A 10534-nucleotide genomic window follows, 5' to 3' on the forward strand; every position below is an offset into this window, starting at 1 on the left:
AAAGTAAATTCGGCTCGAGTATGTAGGTACCTACCTATCTATCAGTTTTTTTTTGTGTTGGTAACACGTAAAATTAATTTGACAATGTTACTAATTTTATGGTTTATCAATAAAAAGAAAATATCTGCATTAAACCAGAGAAAATATCGATTACCAACGTTGTTTTTGGCAGTAGGCGAGTATTATTATAATGCATGTAGAAATGACATCATTGACATAAGCCGTGCGGTGACTTTTGTAATCGAGCGGCTCGTATATTATTTTGACATTTCCTTTAAAATCCTTCCCTATCAAAACAATAAAGAAAAACCACGAACTGTTGCATATTTTAACTGTCACAGTTTGGCCAGATCATTTTTTCTTGTATATGTTTAATATCGTTAACATTTTAATTAAGATATAATCTGTTTCTTGTCAGGAAATATTATATCGGAGAGAAATACGGCCATATTCATAGGCAAGCCTAGTGACATTTCAAAAGCAGTTCTGATGCACAGCGGTACAATTATTGGTTATTTCTAGCACTTACCGTAAATTTCAAGCAAATATTCCAATTAAAGGCGGCAACAACACCGATTTTATTCACATTTAACCAGCTACACTTCCCGAAAATTCTTCGTCGTTCGTAAAAAAGTCCCGTAGCACTCTACCGGACTCACTCCACTTCACCAATACAACCAAAAGTGGCGTACGTCTGCGCAATGAGACAACAGGAAATAGTCCGAGCGGTTACAAAATACTTCAAAAAAGATGTTGTTTTGATTTTTCTTAGAAGGATATTAAAAATAATATTATTTATCATAATTTAATAATTAATTTATAAGTAAAGATGATGTTGTTCGACAGTTATTTTGATTTATAAGCGAAATAACATAAATAAAATGGCGGGATGATGTCATCGGCCGGTAATAGAAGTGAATGATACAAGAGCAAGGTGGGCGTTGTCATTCTTGCCGAAATGCATTTAGTTCAGAAAAACGAGTACGCCAATTTCATTCATGATTCATAATTTCGTATAATTTATTATTGAGTCAAGTTTCTGAATTGGGTCCTGTCAATTTAAGATGATTTTTAGCTAAGCTAATTTTGCGCATTATCGCCTCTAAGCAAATTAATACCTACCAACAGTAGCTAGTGCTGCCATCTATAGGGCGCGTAGATTTGTTTAATTTTAATTTTATTTTGCAATTTAAAAAAATTAAACAGATGGCAATATTATAAGATTAAAAATAACAGGAATGAATTTTATAATGAAACAGAATGTACCTAGAGTAAAAAGTAGGTATAGGTACATAGTAATATAAAGTAATATAAAAGTAGGTATGTATAGTACATAATTAAAAATAATTACAAGATAAAAAGAACGTTTTATATACAACATTTTTAAATTTTCTGTTGAATCATATAAACTTGACTTGACTAGCTTAAACAATCAAAAAAATTTGTACTTGATAGAAATAATACTGAAATGTCATTTTGACATGTCATATTGATTTCCATAGTAAAGCACGTATATTAGTTGCCATAACCCCAGACCCCTAGCAACCAATAATGGTGTCGAAATAACTTTTCATACAAAACAGAATTAATTGAAAATGAATTCAATTCTACTTAAAGATGGCTAAAAGTATTAAAAAAAACCCATTGGCATCGTATTCTGATACATTCTAAAAGTTTCAAATGTCTAGATAGTCGGGAAGTTAGTTAAAAATCGATTGCAAGCTTTGTACCGGACAAATAAGAATACGAGCCAAGAAAAACGTTGTAAAATATTAATGATACCTACATACTAAAAATAGGTATTAGAATATTAGAATCTGGGAAGTTCCACAATTACTTCCCCTTGAGCAGGGATTCCCAACCCCGTACCCACGACCACTTTTGCGGATCCACACGGACTCATTTGTGCATTTTATATATATTTTTTTTAAAACAAAGATATATTTGTTATAACTTATATGTTACAAAGTGAGACTTATAAGATACAATCATGATTTGGTTCAACTTATTTATGCGAATCATTATTTTCAACAATGAACATTATAATAAAATCGAAATACACCGATGCGAAACTAAATGATTGAATGTAAATGAATATTAATATCCACATAGCTACATTCCTAACTATGAAAAATTCTCTTCTTCGGCCAAATCTGCCCCTTAGTTGTAGCATATGTACACCAGACGGCGCCTGCAAGTATCCCTGTCGTTCGCCAGTCTTCTTGCCCAGGTCAAACCAGCATCCCGTAGCTCCACCGTATACACTCTATAGATAGTATTTAGCGGCCTTCCAGGACGCTGGAATCCGGACGGCTTGAAGATCAGGCAAACCAGGTTGAGCTTTTCATCTAGCATCCGCAGCACGTGGCCGAGCCAGGTCCAACGTCGCCTCTTCATTACTTACGTTATAGCTCGTTTACACATGTATGAATTTACTGGCGGCAGTACATACTGTCGCGATCATGATAAAATGCAAATGTAATCACGTATCACTGTGTAAGTTGCAAGACTGCATGCATGGATAAAAAATGTTTAGTGGCGTCTGAATTCTCACACGATAGTTTCAACTTACATGATGAATGCGCAGTAGCGAACCCGCCGGAAAAAAACGAACTACACCGCGCAAAACATTTTTAATGTTTACCAATTTTCAGAACATGTTAAATAGCACCATACAATGACAAAATCGCGCCTCAGTTACACTTGAAAAAGGAGATTGCCGAAGCAGTCAGCACTTTTACATGTAGACAGATATTATCGTGATAGTTTATTTGGACAATATTGGAGCAAATAATTCCATGCACGTATACAGGCGCTATTATGTACTATGAAAAATTCATCGAAGGAATCCAATGCCAAAAGCTCACATTAATTAAAGAATGCATTCTTTTTTGCTATATTATTTTTGGCATACAGCATTAATATGTATATAGGGTAAGAGGTACAATGATGGGCCAGTTAAGCGAATGGCTTGCTTTGATCGGCCAAAACAAGCTTATTAATGCGGTTTTATTGAAATGCAATTTTTTTTCGTGTTTACAAAGCATGTATATTGATATATATGTGTACATATTTTATAATACCAAACATGGTTATTACAAAAAATATAAATGAAAAAAAAATCGCAAAAAGTACAGTGATGGGCCACGCTCAGATAGTGATCGGCCACTTTCCAGACAGTGATGGGCCACCCGTCTTTTTCTGCATAAATTAAACAACTAAGGCTTACTTTTCAATAAAATAATGAATCAACGTGTCTAATCTTATGATATAATCAACAAACATACTCCTTTATCTCACAGTTGATGTAATAAAAGAGGATAGAGTGACAGAGAGTGTATTCTGAGGTCTTAGAAAATTATCGACCTATCTGTTGAATACTTCATCACCTGAGTCACTAAATAAAACATCAATCTCAATTGGGACATGGACCTGCTGAGATTTTGAAACGCAATTTGAATGGAAGCTATCTTTATATACTGAACATTCTAATTTAATAAGATGTTTTATTATTATTTCACAAATCGCACAACGATTTTGGCTGCCATTTTTTAAACTTTATTATTTTTGATTGCCTCTACTTTCAATTGCCTCATTAAAATGTGTGGTTTTTGCCTTTATTCTTTTTATCTTTCTCTGCACTTTTCTTGTTTTCCATTTTTCGATCTTAAATATCTCTATATTTTTGCGAAGTGATGGCGAATGGAACTCTTTGTAAAACATGTTTATCGTTTATTTTTGGTATCTGAGGCAGTGGCGCACCCAGGATTTAATATTGGGGGGGGCCCAAGGAGGAGAATGTAAAACAGCCTAATTTCTCGTTGTCTATTGCACTCGGTGTACCTACACCATGGTCCCCACATCCTGAAACGGGCCCTCATGCTAGGCTTGGCGGGCCCTCTACCTACCGCTAAGATTAAAGGCAGTGTGAAACAGTACATTAACGTTTTTCAAATTGTGTTTTAGTTCAAATTAAGGGTACTTATACATAAGAATTGGCGATTTTCAATACATCCACTTTAATAATGGAGCTGTCGAGTATCGACACATAATAATCAAAAAATATATTGCACAATTATATCATCATCAGCCGGGGTCAATCCAATGCTGGATGAAGGCCTCCCCAAGCTTTCTCCAACTCTCTCGGTCCTGTGTCGTTCGCTGCCACGTACTTCCGCCGAACTTTACCAGTTCGTCAATCCAGCGGCTTTTAGGGCGACCCTGTGGCCGTTTCGTACCCCTTGAGTACCACTGGATGACAGCATTTGTCCAGCGGCCGTCCTTTCGGCGAGCAATGTGCCCCGCCCATCTCCATTTCAGCTGTTTGGCAACGTCTATGACATCGCGTACTCTTGTCTGCTTCCTAACCCATTCGTTCCTCTTACGGTCCTTTCGCGTGATGCCCAACATGCACCTCTCCATGCCTCGCTGTGTGACTCTTAGCCTTTGGACACCTCTCGTGTTGAGGGTCCACGTCTCGCAGCCATACGTGAGCACGGGTAGCACACATTGGTTGAACACCCTACGCTTAAGACATAATGGTAGGTCACTCTTGAAGATAATATTCAGACGTCCGAAAGCACTCCATCCCAGCTTTGTTCTTCGAGCAATTTCATCGTGCATGCTTCCGTCTATGGACACCTGCTGTTCGACATAGACGTAGCTGCTAGAGCATCTAGAGCATAGAGCGTAGCACAATTATATAAGTAATTGAAAATGTTCATGGCCAAGAAGTATATTAGCGCCGCAGGCGACTTTTTTTACTATTAAAGCTAATTTATTATGTGTGTTTATCTGGTCAACCTGACACGCCGGGCCCCCCACAGTCTGGGCCCCCAGGCTAGAGCCCTGTCAGCCCTCCTCAGCCATGACCTACACCACTCCGGAATTCGGGTGGACACCGAGAATTTTTTGACAGTTCCATTAGGGATTGGGTTTCTAAAAAAACCTGACATTAGTGTTTCGAAATTTTTGTGTTTTTTTTGCCAGTGTTTTTATTTGTCTAAGCCCTAAGGCTTATTGGCTTTCAATTTCAATGGTTAAAATCATTCTGATAATTTTCATGTTTGGGGGGTGTCAGGGCCCTTTGCCCCCCCCTCCCTGGGTGCGCCACTGTAACCACCTCACTTCAGTGTGAAAAAGCAAACAATCGTACTTAGCTTCCATAGAAATGCAAAGTTTTTTTTTAAAATGCCTGTTTTTAAAGGTTTGGATTAGATGAAATTTACCATATTGGTCTAGTACAGGTTTTAGCACTGCTGTTATGTTTTCGAAACTATAGATTCTCTGTGTAAATAAAACAGTGCGTAGATATAATGTTAGGATTTCTTGTCTTTGCGAGGGTAACAAATCCTTTAAATGAGCCTAACATTGACGGAGCACCATCCATACAAATTCCTCCATGATATTTTAGATTTTAGACGCGTGCGATCGATTCGGCAACATCGAAATCACATTAGATCTTTCATCGGCTTTCATAATTTCACGAAGGACTTTTTCGGTTTTCGCTATGTCGCGGATTTTTCTGCTTTTATCATTATTTTCGCGGTGCACATGCAACAAGCCAGCGGTGCACCGGTTAAGAACCACTGGTCAAGAGCCACAATATTTATGCTGAATTCCACCTAAAAATGTTTTTTTTTTTAATTTACACCACCACCGACTGTGGTGGGCATGGCCCCCACATCATGAATGTTTGGCGGGCCCCCTTACCTATCACCAGGGTTAAGGGGAATGTGATGTTCTACAGTAGTGTTCCCAAATGGTATTCCGTGGATATATCTATATTGTTAAATAATTCCCTTGAATTCTTGATTTGTCGGACCTCATATCATATTATCGATCGTTATCATACTATAGACCACTGGTTACGACCCCCTCTTGTGGTAGCCAAGTTGCATTCGACCCATCGATATTGGATAAATAAACATTTTTATTTTTCTAGAAACACTAAAAATAATTGTAATATAAAATGATACACGTGAATTATTATCATGTAGTTACGTATATCATATTATTTTCATCATACTTCATATTTTTTATGTTAATTTTGATGAAGTAGTATCTATAGCGCCACATGTGATTTTTTTTTATAATATAACAAATTTCTGGTGTGTGTTTATCTCACAATTAGACGAGCCGCCACGCAGGGCCCTCTTAAGCCCGGGCCCCCAGGCTATAGCCCTGTCAGCCCATGGTGGTGGGTGTAGTCGTACTTTTCGCCGAATTTTTATCGTCGATTTTGGGTTTTTTAATAGTGAAGTTCCAAAATATTAATTGAAAATGGAAAAAAAAGTATTATTGCATTTAACTTATAGGTGCATAAACCTACCCAACAGAACACAGCCTAATTTCTCGTTTATCGGACTTATGTCTATTGCACTCGGTGTACACCACTCCGGAATTCGGATGGACACCGAGAATTTTTTTGACATTTCCATTAGAGATTGAGTTTCTAAAACAACCCGACATTAGTGTTTCGAAATTTTTGTGTTAGAAATTAAAATCTAAGAAATTTTTCTAGAGGGTGCTGGAGAATTTCAAATATTTTTTTTGCCGTGTTTTTATTTGTCTAATCTATTGGCTTTCAATTTCAATGTTTTTGGGGGGGGCCAAGGCCCCTTGGCCCCACCCCTGGGTGCGCTACTGATCTGAGGCCATGATAATGTTTGAATTAGAACTGTAGATATATTAACCATATGTTCATTTATTTCTTCCATGCGTTCAGTATCTATTTCCATGTTGCATTCTCTGACGGCACTGACACGTTAGATACATTTAATTGGGTTATATTTTCTATGCTCTTGCTGTTGTCAGATAATGACTTAATTTGATTAAATTTTTCCGCAATCGGTAGGTATGGTATAAAAATGTTTTATCTGTTTACGTCAGCTAGTATTTTGAATATTTTTAAGCTTTTCTTCTGTTTAATTGCCCACTACATTCGTTAAATCTTTAAGGATGAAAACAGCATTTTGCGATATTTTGCAGCTTTAACTGGAGGGAAAACAGTTATATCTATAGGCTGAAGAATCCTAGATCCATTAGGATTATAGTGCTATAAGATTTATTTCAAATAAAATTTTAGACAAAGCTCACTAACTTGGTAGATAAGATGTGACTTGTGCCTTTCGATAAATAGTATAGGAAACTCTATTCACAGAGTAACCAGATTCGGATAGAAAATATTTCCAATGTATTGTGTATGGTGGCACTCCGATTTTTTTTTTTTGCAACTTCACATAGTGATCCCCCATTTTTATAAAAGTATGCAACAGCATCATCTATAGTTTAACATCATATTTAAACTTAAATTATTCAGTATTTTGATATTCTGAAAGAAATGGGAAGTTAAATGTTTCTAAATACAGTGATCGGCCAGTACAAATTCAGTGATCGGCCACGTGGCCAACGACTGTCTAAAATTAAAATAACATAAAAATAAAAACGGCAGGTACCATAGTGCATTATAAATATTGTATTTGGCATAAAAAAGTTAAGTAAAAGTAAAAAACCATTTTTTCAGTCATGGGCCAGCCCGGCCCATCATACAACTGCTACATATATTTAGTGCAGTAAATGGCCACCCAGCTAGATGTGTCATTTTAATTTAAAATAGTCGTAGACTTAACATAATTATATGTTTGAATATATAGCATAACGATTATTAAATAAAAAGTATAATTAGTAATATAGTTAAAGAGATCTTACCTTCCAAAGTATGTTATTTCCTTAACAAAAAGTTAAGCAATTGTCTGACAAAATGCAAAACGTGTGACTTGGTATACAAAATGGTCACTTATAGGGTCAGTCCTGCTACCTATACAGGAAATAATGTGCTAGAACCGAAGTATATGATGTTGTGAGTCACATATAGGAACAAATACCCATAACTTAGGTTTTTAAATATCTATTTTTTGTGTTTTACTGCTAAGTGGCCCATCACTGGAGGGTGGCCCACGATTGTACCTCTTACCCTACATACTTTTATTAATAAAAATCATAATTACATATTATATTATTATCTGTTTCATTCATTAATGTTTTAAAATAATATTTAAATTTCACTAATGCAGGGTGCCTAAGCAAGTTAAGAACTAATATTTTTATTTGTCAAACGTATATGTCGCATCCCCGTTTAAGTTATTACAAACCCACCATTCCATTTTTGGCTAAAAAGGTCGAGAACTTTTGCTGTTGAACTTCAAATTTCATTCTGCTGAAGACTAGTGATGGGAAATGAGTTACCTACTTATTAAATTTGAACATAAGTCTCTGCATCAATTACTGATTAGTCCATTCGAATAATAGATAACACAAATTTTCATCGAAGACATTCACGGAGAACGCTCGGACTTGCTTCTGTCTTCAGAGCGCTCACAAAGTACCATCTGATTCACTCCTGCTTTCATAGTATTCACAAAGTACCCTATGATTCGCTCCTACCTTCAGACCGTTCAGGAAAGACGTTGGCTCAAAATCTGCAAGGGCTCCGCCATACAAAAAAGGTACAGAATGATATTGATTCTTGGTACCTATTTACGAGGTTCGCAATTTTTTGTTTGATGGATGGACGCGAATTACAAGGATTTTGGGGATCGATTTTTTAACTGATTAGATGTGTTATGGACACCAAAATATTATACAGAGGTATGTATTGTAGGATGGATAGTGTGTGACTTAAATGTGGTGGTCAATATATTAACCGTTTTTGAGCTTTGTCCAGGAAAGGGTTAAATGATTACTAGATATAGAGCAATGATACTCAACCTTTTTTTTCTTCGGGCCAAATACATATATTTGTAAAGTAACGCGGGCCGCATCACTACTGGTGTGACGAAAAAAATCATGAAACCCCCCTTTTTTACAAAACATTTTTGAGATTTTAAAAATTATGCGTGTTTTTTAAATCAATCGTGTGTAATAGCAACACTCTTATACCAGATAAGTCGAAACGAATCACAAGATATACGAAATTCCTGATAATAAATGTGTTTCGGGCCGCACATAAAAGCTTAAAGGGCCGCAGGTTGAGTATCGCTGATATAGAGGGTAGGCGGAAAGGAAGATCATTCAGAATCGCAAAATGAGTTCTTGTGGAGAATTTTGTAGGCTATTAGATGGCATACTTAGAAAAAAATAATAAAAATCTTATACAGATATAGGTATTTCCAATTTAAAGTTCTTTCAAACCAGACCATCAATTATAACTCATAATTTTTTTTATATAATTTATTTACATAGGTACATAAAAACATACATCATTTAAAATTGTAATGTAAAAATAACAAATGGAATAGTAAATAATTATGAATCTGTAAAGTACAATGATGTGTATGTAAGTGTCATGCATACCATCTATACTTACATATGCGTATGCAAAATATTCCTAAATAATTAATACATAACTCTAAAATTAATATTGTAAAACAATATTGTGATCTCATCTAGCTTGTAATACTCATAACTTGGTTATAAAACATCCAATTAAGATGTCTTGACGAATATAAGTATCTTTTGAAAATTGTCATGTTACAAAAACTGTCAAGCAATCAATCAAAGTTATCCAACCCCTGAATTTTTTTTAAATTCGTTTCCAAGTTTGGTTCCAATGAGAAAAATTATACGGGGTTCGGTTCCATCAAAAACAATATCTGAACCTGGTTTCCGGTATTCAGTTCTAATTCTTCAATATAAATAAATCCTACTCCAGTGGAAAAAAATTAAAATGCCTTTTCAAATATTTACAGCGTTATTTAAAATTTATCAACCTACAAAACGATGGTGCAGATCACAAACCTCCTTAGTCAAAAAATAGGATTTTACAGGGGAAGGTTAAAACTGATTTATTTGCAGGATAATACGATGAATATGACATAGGAGTTTTAATTAAAAGATCAATAAACTCGGCTATTTTTCTCTTTGACATAGGAGGTAAAGTTCAACAGACCCGTTAATTTTTTGTTGATTTTTTGATACCATAAAGTCAGAATCATAAAATTTGACATAGAAGGTTTGTGAACTGCACCATCGAAAAGTAATAAGTGAATATTTCCTCAACGACTCAGTTACAACTAAAAAAAAAACTATAGTAATTTATTTTTTTAAGAACACATCGAACTGTTGGGATTCTGGGTCCAGTTCGGAGATTTCAAAATTGTGATATGGAGGTTCAGTTCCAAAATGATTATACATTTCTCAAGGTTCTTGGGTTTAGTTTGGGTTCGGTTAACAGCTCTGGAAACAACACATTCGTCTGAAATTTAGTATGTACTACATTGATTAGCCTCAACAGTCTATTTTATCATCAACCGTTGTCCATACATCACTGTATGGAAGCTTCCCTTCCTTCATCCATTTTTCTCAGTCCTTAACATCTCGCTGCCACAGATTTCCTTAATCAATTTGTTTATCCGGTGGGTTGTAGGGAGTACCACTGTACGATGCCAATTATTATCCAGTGGATAAGCCATTGCAGCAGTTGGGTGATGCTTTCATATCAATTGGTTTTTTTGGTTAAGTCTTCCTATATTAC

At 35.6% G+C, this 10534-nt stretch overlaps 1 protein-coding gene across 7 annotated transcripts in view; it reads right to left on the minus strand.

Moving 5' to 3' along the window:
- beta-Spec (spectrin beta chain) overlaps positions 1-675 on the minus strand; it is a 267463-nt gene extending 266788 nt beyond the window's left edge. For all 7 annotated transcript variants that reach the window (XM_085949074.1, XM_085949073.1, XM_085949072.1 and 4 more), the window contains exon 1: positions 530-675. The gene's annotated coding sequence lies outside the window, so the exon portion shown is untranslated. The remainder of the gene's footprint in view (positions 1-529) is intronic.
- Between the last annotated feature and the right edge of the window lie 9859 nt (positions 676-10534).

The sequence above is a fragment of the Rhyacophila brunnea genome, unplaced genomic scaffold (assembly GCF_057557595.1).
Source record: "Rhyacophila brunnea isolate RB1 unplaced genomic scaffold, BYU_Rbru_1.0 scaffold_21, whole genome shotgun sequence".
NCBI classification, from domain to species: domain Eukaryota; kingdom Metazoa; phylum Arthropoda; class Insecta; order Trichoptera; family Rhyacophilidae; genus Rhyacophila; species Rhyacophila brunnea.